At 39.0% G+C, this 12454-nt stretch overlaps 1 long non-coding RNA gene across 1 annotated transcript in view; it reads right to left on the bottom strand.

Moving 5' to 3' along the window:
* Positions 1 to 12454, bottom strand: part of LOC109145862 — a 233903-nt gene that overhangs the window by 213710 nt on the left and 7739 nt on the right. Inside the window, exon 2 of the long non-coding RNA XR_005603182.1 lies at positions 6269 to 6376. This is a non-coding gene — a long non-coding RNA (uncharacterized LOC109145862). The remainder of the gene's footprint in view (positions 1 to 6268; positions 6377 to 12454) is intronic.

Raw genomic sequence — 12454 nt, 5'->3', positions numbered from 1 at the left:
GAAAGATCTGAGCTTGGGGCTTCAGCTGCAATCTTGTAACCTAACTTTGTCTTCTAGTAGTAGGAAAAGATGACAGAAAACAATGTAAGAGGAGCTGGAAATAAATGCATTAAGGTGGACAATATCACTGTACTACTTTTTCCACCAGGAGCTGTTGTCTGTGCTCTACCCCACCAGGGAATTAAACGTCTTAGCTAAGATAGTGAATAATTCTCCAGTGGAAATTACAAGGCTAAAAGGAAGCAGAGTACATGAGCAAGAGCTCCAGCTGTAAATTTAACCTGCATGCAGTTGCCAGCAGATTTTAAATGACCCCCCAAGAAAGTGGCTACTGTTTGAGGTCTTCTTTTAATGAGAGCAATTGCGAGTCGTGAGTGTGTTTACCTGTCAAGTAAACAACACTAGCTGGTTTGGGGTTTTTTTTGGACAGAGGGAGGGATGGAGACCTGGAGACTACTAACATCCCTGTTGTTCAGAACATCAGATGCTGTCACAAATTATGCAGACGTGAATACTGGTTTTCTGGACCTCCTGCAGCAAACAGCGCAAAGGATTTTAATATATTTTAGTGCCAGCCACTGCCAGTAATGCTATTAAAAATAAGTGTACTGACATAGCACTTACTTTGCCCTTTTCAGCACCCTCCTTTTAAGCTAGCACTTGCTGCTGGAAGAAAGCAGATGAAAGAGTTCATTTACCACCATGTTAAGCAGCCTCAAATACGATTTTTGGCAAAGGTTTCTTAACAAGACGTTTAAGGAAGCTGATCTAGCAGCAGAATGAACTTGCAAGCAGTTAGTGTCATAACGCCTCAAGTCAGTCAGAGACCTCTTTGTCTGAAGCTTAAGTTCCCTTTGTCTGAAGGAAAGACTTACGCACACATTTTCAAAAGCAGAAAAGCAATTAAAATACAAATTCCTTTTGAATTCATCAGCCCATACCACACAAGCCACTTCTTACCTATCTCTTCCCTACAGTTACTTAGTTACTTACATTATTGATTACCATTAGCTAAATGAAGCCCTTTTGGATATAGGCTTGCAAATAATCCACCGCTCCCCAGACTTGTATCCCAAATTTACTACTTAAAAGCAGTTAAGAGAGGATAGTGGACAAATACATTTCATGGGGTAAGAAAAGAGAGGAGTGGGATGATCCCAAAGTCAGTGCTTTCCCAGGAAAATGTTAGCCAAACCCTGTAAAGAGAAGTTCCACAGGGCATTTCAGACTCCATAAGAGAAGAGCTGGTGGCCAAGCTAAGAGGCATAGAGTGCATATGGCAAGGAAAATTGGGTCTGAGGGGATGGTTAAAACCTCTCTAACTATTAATTCAGACATGTCATAGTCCAATATATTAAACATATTTATAAATCCATCTCTACTGAAATCCCTAAGAGACGGGTACCTGATCATATTCAAAGAACTGGGCTTCCATCTGCTGACTTTTAATGAGACTAAAACTCATCAGTGTTGCTCATGGGAACAGTACAGAGCCTAAGGAAAATGACCTGAGTGCTCTTGAAAAGGCAGTTCTGCTCAACCTGTAGCAAAAAAAGGGTCAGTTCCCAGCTGGGAGGTAGCGAGGAACCATGGTGTTCAACAGGAGTTACGCAGGACAAAGTCCGCAGGTGAATGCACTGGAAGCTGGTTTTTACTCGGAGGGCACAGTTCAAGGCACTCTGCTGGTATGAGAACACTGCTACTGAGAATACACCTCCTCACGAGGCAGCGAGTGCGGAGAGAACCAGTCCTCACCTGAAACACCCCGCCCTGCAATGCCTTCCTCCACCCACAGGGATTTGATCCTCAGAAAATGAGGCTGTGTGCTACAACACTCCCAGGTGCCAGGTCAGCTCCTACAGGGATGCTGAGCTCCTGGCAGCCAGTGTGAGGAAAAAGGAGGTTCACATGACACAGGTCCCACAAAATCCCCCACTTTTCCTTGTCTCAGTCATGGCTTCTGCTGACTCTGCATCCATGTACTCCTCCAGCACAGGAGACATTCTGACCGTCCCTACGCCTACTTCCAAATGACTTTATGAGGCATGGAGACTGCTATTAACTGCACTTATTTGAAATTCTACAAAGTACAGGAATTGCCCTTCATGTCTAAAAAATACCTGAGTAAAACAAACCCTTTGTGGGCAGCTGTGAAATACCTCAACCATCACAAAATATTCATCATAATCCTTTATTGTCACAAACAGAACAGCACGTTTGTTGATAAGGATCAGGTGTTTGGAATGTTGCAGAGAAAGCACAACTCTTGGGGCACTAAGAGGTGGTTCTGCAACTGTGAGGAGAAATGAGAGGAACAACACAGCCAGCAGTTCTCTTGGCAAACCTCGACTTTAACTAGTGTTTGCTGTGCCAGAGGCAAGGTGGCAGTCACTCCATTTCCTTACCTCGCAGGGGTGTGAGGTGAGCTAGTTAATGTCTGCAGAGTACAAAGTCAAAGCTGACTATTATTGCTGGGGTACTACGTCCTACCCAGCTCCTCTGCGCTGTAGGACAGGGAACACTGAGCGGAAAATTGCAAATGTAATAGCTGAAGTTATTCACTTTACAAGTTACCTCAATGTTTTTCTTTTCAGCTGTCAAAGTGCTTTATAAATAGCAGCTCAGCTAAGCAGCTCTCGCCCTCTACAATTTGGTTTTGTTTGCTTCCTAACCTGGAAATGGGCGTCTCTTGTCTTTATTTCATTTCCAAGTCAAGCCCAAGAAGAAAAATGCTTGTAGAAAAATCCTGTAATTACTAAATCTGATTTTCATTTGAACTTTTGCTTCATTCATATGGTACCAACAACTTCTGGAATTCAATGAAACTAATGTAATTACAATTTATATGGAAGAATGAGTGGGAAAGTTTTTAAGTGGGCATATATATGATAGACTGTATGTCCATAAGAGAAAAAAAAAATGTACTTACAGGATTAATACAGAGTCATTGGAACTGTAATATATGAACCAGCTTTCCTGAAGAACCCAGCCTCCACTTGGGCATTAAAATAAGTGGCTAGATTTTCAAAACTCCCTAGCTTCCACCACGCTGAGCAATTTTGATTATCTGGCCATAAAAATGTCTCAGTGAGAACTGCTGGGTGCCAAGCACTTTTGGAAATCTGGGCTCAATTGTGGGCTCTGAGCATTTAAGAAACCACTAGCTCCAAATGTAAATAGTGGTTGTATGAAGCAATGGGTGAAAGTCATATAAGAGGCATATATGTGTCTGAAAGTATGTGTATTTTCTTGGTTTCCATTAAACATCTAATCTGCATCCCACTCCTGCATGTTACCATGCAAAAAGACACAATCATGTTGCAAATCTTTCTCCTGAAATGAAAACAAGCCTCAAAATTCAATAGTGTCCTAAATAAGTTCTGCTTCAATGCATAATCTCACAGGAAAAGTATGAGGATGCTCCTTAATTTTCTGTATTCATCCAAATGATGCAGGATGGTGCCATCAGAGGATAAATTCAATTATCATTGCAGGAGGAGCCATAAAGTCATTAGGAGCTATATTATGATGGACAAGTTCATCACACATCTGGAAGTGACACTTTCTTTCCAATCCCACAAGAAAAACACAAAAAGAATAATATGACTGGAAACAACAAACACTGAACTCTAACTCACACCAGTGAGTGCATGTTTATGAGCCTACCACGACCTGCACCACTGCTCTTTTTAGCCACTATGAGCCTGTGTGGATTTGCTCTGCATTTACCTGGTTGCCTCAGACACCAGCTCACCACAGCCCAACTTCTCTGGACAGGTCTGGTAACGCCAACTCTTTCAGCAGTGACATTTAAAACTTGTCAGTCACCACTCCTTTGTTCTGAGCTATGTAACCAAAATGGAACAGAAAGAGCATCATGTAATCTAGATGGCCAATGGCATAAAAATTTTTGAATACTTAAGGAAAAAAGTCTCTGAAAACTGTTTGTAAACAAGTTACAGATTGAAATATATTAATATGCAATATTTGTTGGTGTTTTCCAGTCACAGGTATAATTATATGAATGTTTATGGAATATTGATAGATAAGATTTGACAAAATTGTGTCATCGTTTTTCTTAAAAATAGTTTTCCCAGCTCAATTTGCAGCTATACTACAATAATGTTGTACTTAACTCCATAATCTTGAATAATCTACAAGAAAGCGAGTAAATATCGACTGACTGAGAAAGCTGCAAAGCATTTGCAATCACTTTATGAAGAGATACTTTCTACTAATCCTACATGCCAGTCACTTTGATTTTGTGAGAAAAAAGTGTTGCTCAATGCCCCAAGGGACTTTTGCAGCTTTGTACAGATGCTGCTAATCTCAATGGTCAGGCCAGAATCACAAAAATAAATCAAACTCCCCACACAGACAGAGCGTCATTAAACATTAAATTAAGCTGGCATTAATTAGCAAAGCATTGGTTAGTAATTTAATGAGAAAGATGGACACAGAGAAAAGGAGGTAAAACAGGAAGACAAAAGATGAGTGGTAAAAGAAAGAGTGGCATGAAACATTTTCTGCAATTGCTTTTCATGCTTTTAGAAGAGAATACACAATTCAATGAAGTAACACTTGAACAAAGAGTATATTTTTGTTCCAACAAACACTTCACTTCCCTCAAATCTGGACAGCAATGCTTCCTCTTTCGAAAGTGCCTCCTATTGACTGGTAATAGTTAATCCCCTCATTTTTAGGTGACTTTGCTGAAGGGGGGTGGACGGAAATCAGGAAAAGGAGTTTTGCTACTTATTTTACTTCCCTCACTGTGCTCCAAGAGCTCGTGAAAAGTGTATTTTTACCTGTACCAAGATTTCCAACAACTGTGATTTAAATGTACTAACAGAAATGCTGGAAAAAAAATGGCAACTTTTACATGAGTAACCATCTCTAAACTAAAACAATGAAACTTCTGTGGTGAAAGCTTAGGCCAGGGTTTGTTTGCTCCCCTCTCCTCCACCCTCCAGCCCCTGCCTCTCCTTCTCTTCAGGTGCTTAAGAAATCAAGTGGCTGTTTTGTGCTTCAATGTAGTAGCTCATAAGGCAAATGGATCAGATAGTGCAAATCATGCCCTTTAGGCCTTTGCAACCCAAAACAATTTTTCCTTTTTAACTGCATAAGCCAAATGTTTCTTCAAAGCACAACTATTAAGCTACACCAAACCCCTCTCATCTGTATCAGTCAGAGAGTAACACTCATATTCCAGAAGAAGACTGATGCACTCCCACTCACCATCTTTAATGAGAATGAGGAAACTGTTGGAAGTTAAGTGAGCAAAGCATTTGGAAATTTTCTCTTACTACTGCTATGAACTGTTCTCAATATGGACTGTTGGACAGAAAGGGCTTCTAGACAGCAACATGACCTCATGTGCAAAGTGACTCAGCAAGGAATCCGAGTGTGCTCCACAATCCAAGACAAGTTGGGCTCACTGTGCCTGCTCAGATCCCTGTGCAGTGTGAGACATCTTACGTGGGAGTACGACACAGCAGCTGCTTCTCCCATACACGTGAATATTCAGCAACTGCAGCAAAACTACAATTCCAGCAAGGCTGTTGAATGTCAGGAAATCCTGGGCAAACAGGCAGAGCACAAAGTTCCTTTCCATTTATCAACATTTCAGGACAAATCAGATATATGGTAGCCCACACTGACACTTAGAGGGCACAAATTACAAATGATCACCACTTGAAAAAAGGAGCCCTTGGCAGCCCAGCACTGATGGCCCTCATGTACTTTTTTGGCACAAGTAAACCCACTTGCATTATGCTCCATTCTGCACAAATGGCCAGATTTTCAGAATGGCTAAGCTGCCTTTTAGGGTAACTGCACAGATTTTTTGAATGAGTTAAAGCCATCTGATGCATCCTGGATGGTGAAAATATTTTGAATCCTTATTTATTTGCCTAGGTGAGAAGTGAAGCTTTCAGGAAATGTGCGCCCCTAACATCACATGGCAGTCAGAAACATACTTTGTTTTGGCATCAGACAAATCAAAACCTTTTGAACCAGGCCTCTTTAGTATTAGTTTCCAACTTCTACTGGACCAGAATGTTCAAGGTAAACCATCAGATTATCTTTTCCCACTTCATTGCTACTTTTTGCCTTGCAAGTCCCATAGACGGGAAAGGGTCAAAAAGCAGGTTATTATGTATTCTTCCAGTTCAGAGCTACTTGTTTGTTTTATCCTAGAAGCAGCTGTATTTTAGTAGTGACTGATAGAATGTATCATATATAATCCTATCCAGAGTGGCTACAGTACCTTCTCAGCAGGGAACTCTTGAGGAAGCAGCGACTCCCACCATGGCTGAGCAGAAGCTGTGGGCAGAAGCTGCAGAGCTCTACTACACCCCTTTCAGTCGCTGAAGACCTAGAGAGACACAAAAGTTCACACTGTTGCTCCCAGCATTGCACACCACAGACTTCCAGCAGATTTCTGGGGAGGAAAAGAGAACAGATATTTTCCCTTTTTCCCATCTGTGCTTTTATCATGAACTTCTCACACACAGACCTCACCATGCTCCCTCTCCCAGACCTGGCAGCCCTGGCCGGTTCCCTCTTCATTGCTTAAGAGGAAGGGCCATGAAACTACCAGGGGTTAAACTTGCACGTACTTTCCATCCGAAGTGCCTATGAATATATGCAAATATCTGGTTTTTTAAAACACCTGGTCACACTACTCACAGAAGTGAGTATATTTACCGGCAAATATTTTTTACACTGTCAGCACAATCATGCCTATATCACTAAACAAAAAAACACATGCACAGAAAAAGGGATCTGGTTATTACAACAGCCTGGTGACAATTCATTTCATTTCATTTAGCTTTGTTCCATCTTTCTCTCAAGAAAACAAAAAATCCATTTATCATCTCTGTGCATTTTTTCATCCCCGACATGCTAGGTCAGTCATAAAGCTGAGAATGGCTCTATTTTTTAACTCGTTTTAATACTTATTAATAATAAATGTTATGCAATTATATGCAGAATTAATTAGTGGCTCATTGTGGGCGCAAAAAAGATTTTATGAGATGTGCTGTATTTATGTATGGATGCTGCTGACAAGCAAAGATAAAGGCAAAGCTATTTTCAGTCTTTACAGGAGATAGAATTTGTGAATGTACATAAACATATGTGCCTGTAAACAACATGCAGAGGGAATTGGGAACTTTGGGTGCTCATCAGCACCACGAGACCTTTCAGAACATCTCTGGAGTCCTTCAGAGCATCTGAGTTTCACTATCCAAAAATACAAATTACATCAAACCACTAACAGCCTTCCAAAATTTAATCAGCTACGCATTCATGCAATTTCAGTGTGTAAGACTCCATTTTATTCTGAATTTCAGTTCTGTATCTCAGAGAACATTACTCTGCCCATTTTTCATTAAGTACACAATTATTAAAAAGTCTATTTTTGAAAATACTCCATGCAAACGTCTTACAAAAATATAAATAAAATCACCAAGATTTCAATCACAGCAGAAAAAAAACCATAAGGAAAAAAGACTTCTTAAACTGTCTTCCAATTTTAGTGCAATTATTCTTCCAAACTATACTGATTTCTTTGTTGCTGATTATCACACAATGTTCCTAAGCAGGGTTTGTAAAGCTATGCTTAAGATTTGAAAGGAAAAAGAGAATGTGAAGTGTGGATTTGTGTTAAGTCAGCCAAAACAGGTATCTAAATAAATGCCCATGAATTTTGCTCAGAAAATAAGAATTATTTCAAATCTGCCCAAAATATCTATGCATTTTACACAACATTTATGCACATAGGATCCTATTTCAATGGTTTTCAGAGGCAGCAACATCATCTGCATTTAGCTGCCAGCAAAGAGTCATGATGGATTTGCAGTGTATATTTCTTTCCTATCTATTTTTGAACACTGCAAACATTGACGGTACCTTTGAATTCGATTTCCTCTGTCACTGGCTTTTAACCTGAGAGAAAAAGGAATATGAGCCCTTCTCTCTTGTGTACTTTCATGATTTGAGATATTTGGAGGCAGAGGGTCTGTTTAATAGGAAATTATTTCCTAGTATTTTCTGCCTTGCTTGGATTTCCTTTCTTTCCAGTATTTTTAGATCCCAAGATAAAAACCCCCTTGGTTTATTTGTGTTGTAAGACAATCCACCAAATAAAGCACGGATCACTGGGAGACTTTCTTCAATGAAAGGTCCAGTTTAACTGGTTCACTTTTAATTTAATGAATGGCTCTTTCCCTCAGACAAGGAGAAACCGCCACAGACATTTACAAAGACACAAAGCCAACACTGGGCTGTTTTATGTTAGTTTCTTTTCTTAAAACATTTGTTTTTAACTTGAAATGTTCAAGGCAGAACTTGCAGATACAAATCCTTCCCCTTATAAAAATAAAAGTGTTTATATAGCCCATGGTAAATAAACCCTAATTAAATGTATCCATCAACTATAGTTCTTTTATATCATTTATTGTTTTCAGAATGTAAGATAATGTTTGATGGAGACTTGTAATTAAATCTTTATCATATAGAAAATGCCATTTTTCTTTTGAATACTACATATCCTTTTCTTCTTTAGAAGGCTATCATGTCTGATAGATGCAGCTTCTTGCCACCAAATCCAGTACAACTTTCTGTCCTGTTTGGATGTATTTTGACATAAAACATAACCTTTTCATGCCATCAATTGCTGCCTCTAGTTTAGTCCAACTGGTAATCACTGGGTATTTCTACAGAACATTATTTCCTCTTTTCCTCCTCCTCCAAAGTTAAAATGCAAATAGCTCAGTGAACATAAGAGAAAGGGGGCGAAAAAGGGAAAGAGAAAAAAAAAGAAAAAAGAGAAAAAGAAACAAAGAAGAAGAAACAAGAAGCAGGCCATCTAATATAGTCCAGAATTTTTTTTCATTGTTTTTACAGAGGTTTACAGTGAAAAAAGGAAGGAAAAATTCATATTTTGTTTTCTGCCTTTCTAGTGGTTTGTGCTTGTTGTAGAAATAAAGTATTACAAATAGAAACCAGAGAGAGAGAAAGGGGGGCAGGGGAAAGCTCGTTTAGTTTCCCTTTTTCATTTCCTTCGCTGGAATCCTGGTTTGGAACATCTGAAGACAAAAAGGATTTCAGAGTTGTATGTTTTGTTGCCGTTTAAAGGAGCCCTCAAAGCAGTGCGGTTCGGGGTTCGTGGTGTCGCAGCGGCCCCTGGAGGCCGCGGCCGGGCCACGGCGGCAGCTCGGCCCGCAGCTCCCCGGGGATCGCCAATCGCTCACCAACGCTCTTCCCTCTTTTCCCTTCAGCCCCCTTCAGCTGGGGTCTGACCTTGGCCGCTTCCGAAAGACTTTAATCTGCTAACTGTGAAACTAGAAAAGGTGGGAGCATGCACGGAGAACTGCTCCGAGTTAGTTAAAGTCTTCATGAACAAACTGCTTTGGTTTTGTCCTTGTAGCTAAACTCCCATAGTTAGAGACTTCACATACGTTTTTTAAATTCTTATGTTTAATAGCACCATACTCAAGCAGGGAAAGTGTTCACCACATAAAGCAAAGTCTGTCATATTTGTATATAATTGTTTCTTTAAAATGTACTGAGTAAAAACCCAGTAGTCATATACACATCTAAATACCTGTATTACACAACTGCCAATTCCAGTTTGGGTTCAAAGTTGTGAAATTCAGTTACTTTTATGAATAATAAATATATCTAAAGTGTGGTAGACTATCAGGACCCAGTTTATTGGTTTATTAAGACATAATTCACTATGAAAAATGTCTTGGAGGGTGCAAACCAGAAAATTAATCATTCTGTTTTTGAGACAAGAGAATCTGTTGAGCCCAGGTCTTTTGTTTATCTGATAAAAATTGCTGTAAGAGGCAGAGACACTTCATTATAATGTTTTAACACTTAACCATGTATAATCAATCACAAATTTGGGCCAATAAAACCACAGTTTTTGTTGTTATAAAATTTCAGTTATTGCCTTCACTGTTCTTAACATTGTGTAAACACTTCCTTCCCAAACCAATCTTTTGGGAAAAACTGGATAGAAGCTCACCGCAGCATGAAATCTGACCGTTTAAGTTTTAGATTACTAGCACACTTACATTTATTTTCAATGGCAAAGAGAATATTTGGCGCAAGAATTCTTAATTGGATAGTTCATGTTCATATCTGTAACTCAGATATTTCATGTGATTTTGATACTTCTGGTAACTTCTTCTTCCTCTGTATATACTTAAAGAGAATGTAAGTACTCATGAAATAAATCTAATATTTTTATTTTTGGTATTTCAAAATGCTTACTTAAAGTGCACCAAGAAAATAATATTAATATTAATTCATATTAATATGAATAACGTCTCACGTGGAAACCTGTATGTCTCCCAGTGGAAACCTGTACAAATATTGTACATTCTTGATATGATCCTGTTGTATAGGACAATCAAGTGCGAAAACATTTGTGCTTACAGTGATGCTTTCAAAGATTCTGTAGAACTTTAAACAAGCTTTAATATAGAATCAATGGAGGTGTCTGCCTCGTTTACTATCCAAGGAGTTACAAATGTAGCAAGATGTGCATATGTGAAAGTATTTCAAACTCTGTTGACAAAATCACGAAGTAGAAAAAAATCCACCTACGTCAGATAAAAACCACAATAATTTGTCACTCATGCAGTTATGAATATACACAATCTCCATTTTTCTTTCATACCAAGCACAGAACAAGCATCTTGTCCTTCATTTCTGACACAACCAAGACCTGCATTTCTTACTGCAACGGCCCCTGGATCCAACCTAAGCACTGCTCTGGGAATGACATAACAGATCTCACTCCTTCCATCCGACCTCCCAGCTTTCCAAGCAAGTTCTGTACTTCCTAAACCTGCCAGGAGAAAAGAAACTTACTCAGTGGCTCTAAATCAAATAAAAGCAGACCACCACTGAACCCTAGAAATCATTTGTAAAAACACCTTTAGTGGGTGTTTAATGAATGGTACTGCTCCACTGGGAGGAGAAATCTTTGGTCTCCGACGGTCATTTAAATATCAGTTGGAAATTACAAACTGAAGTAACTGTACTTAAACACAGCGAGAAAATACAGGAGAGATTTTTCTAAGAAATTCATGTCAAATTCTGATTCTACTCCCCCAATAGCTGATGTTCTGCCTGGACAGATAAATTATGTTTGTATTATTACACCACTCTGGAAAACATATTTGCCCCCTTTCTGAGGAAATTAAAGACAATTTTTTAGGGCTGTGACACAAACCAACAAAAGCCAGGAAATGCAGTGTTAGGACTGACGTTGTGTTCTTACCTCTCTCATCATTGTGCTTTTTCACCACAAAACGTACTCACAATAGCGTGAGGTAAGTGGGGAGTATCAGAATTAACTTACATTTCCTGGCTTCTTCCAGCTGGTGTCCAAAACCTTACAGTTGTTTAGGCAGAACTGAGTCCTTTTGTATTTCAAGTTTGTGTTATGCATGCAGAAACACAAAATGCATCTAATTATGAAGGCAACTAAAAGACTGAATAAGCAACTTTTTGCTGCGCTAAGAAAAAAAGAGAAATCATGGTTTTATTTCTACATTAGGAATGTGGAAATAACTAACAAGAATAGCTGCCAATGAGAAACAAACCCTTTTCTGTCATTAATGCCACAATGCCTTATACTATTTAACATCACAGAACATTCTGGATTACATTATTTACCAAGGACAATGGGATGTAAAAAGAAGGCCTCAACCTCTAAAGCTTTTTGTATTAGAGTACAGTTGGTGAAACATTCAGGTAACATTTGAAGCAAGTTGACCAAAAGAAGGCAAGCTACAAAGGGAAAAAAAGCAAGAAAAGCGAAAAAATAGACACTTTGAATGCGACTACTACTCGTTTAGTACTTAATACTTCAATAGTACTGAGTGATGAAAGACTGAACATACAGGTTTTCTCCATGTTGATTCTCTGCAAGTTCTTTTGCACATTTTCTTCTGCAAATGTTTAAACTTTAACTATATTTTAGCATTTGAAGCATGATACACGTGCATGTAAAACTTCCTGGTGTGTACGTAGTTATTCATTAAAACAAGCTTTATGACACTCAGTTAATTTCTGCATTTTTAAGGAGCATGCAAAAAGTTGTAGGGGTTTTTTTTTTAATGCACTTTAGTTGGATTTCATTGAATGTGTTGTACACCTTGACATTTTAGGTACTTTAATGGGGGTTTTCTTAGTTACAAAAACGAAGTTCTTGAGAGAGAGGTTGCGGGGGGGTAGGGGGGAATCCTTTTAGGAAAAAAGAGGGGGGCGGTATGGGTAAAAGGACTTTATTTTCTAAGGCTCAAATTCCAAAGGAGGAAGACGGGGAGAAATAGGAACTGAAACTAATTTACCTGCATTCCTTTGTCACTGCTTGGCCCTTGACTAGTAAATGATTCCTTTCACTAGCCAATAAAACCAAATCAAAAGC

This window comes from Corvus cornix, chromosome 15 (assembly GCF_000738735.6).
Source record: "Corvus cornix cornix isolate S_Up_H32 chromosome 15, ASM73873v5, whole genome shotgun sequence".
In the NCBI taxonomy this organism is placed as follows: Eukaryota; Metazoa; Chordata; class Aves; order Passeriformes; family Corvidae; genus Corvus; species Corvus cornix.
This window is presented reverse-complemented; position numbering and strand designations above follow the sequence as displayed.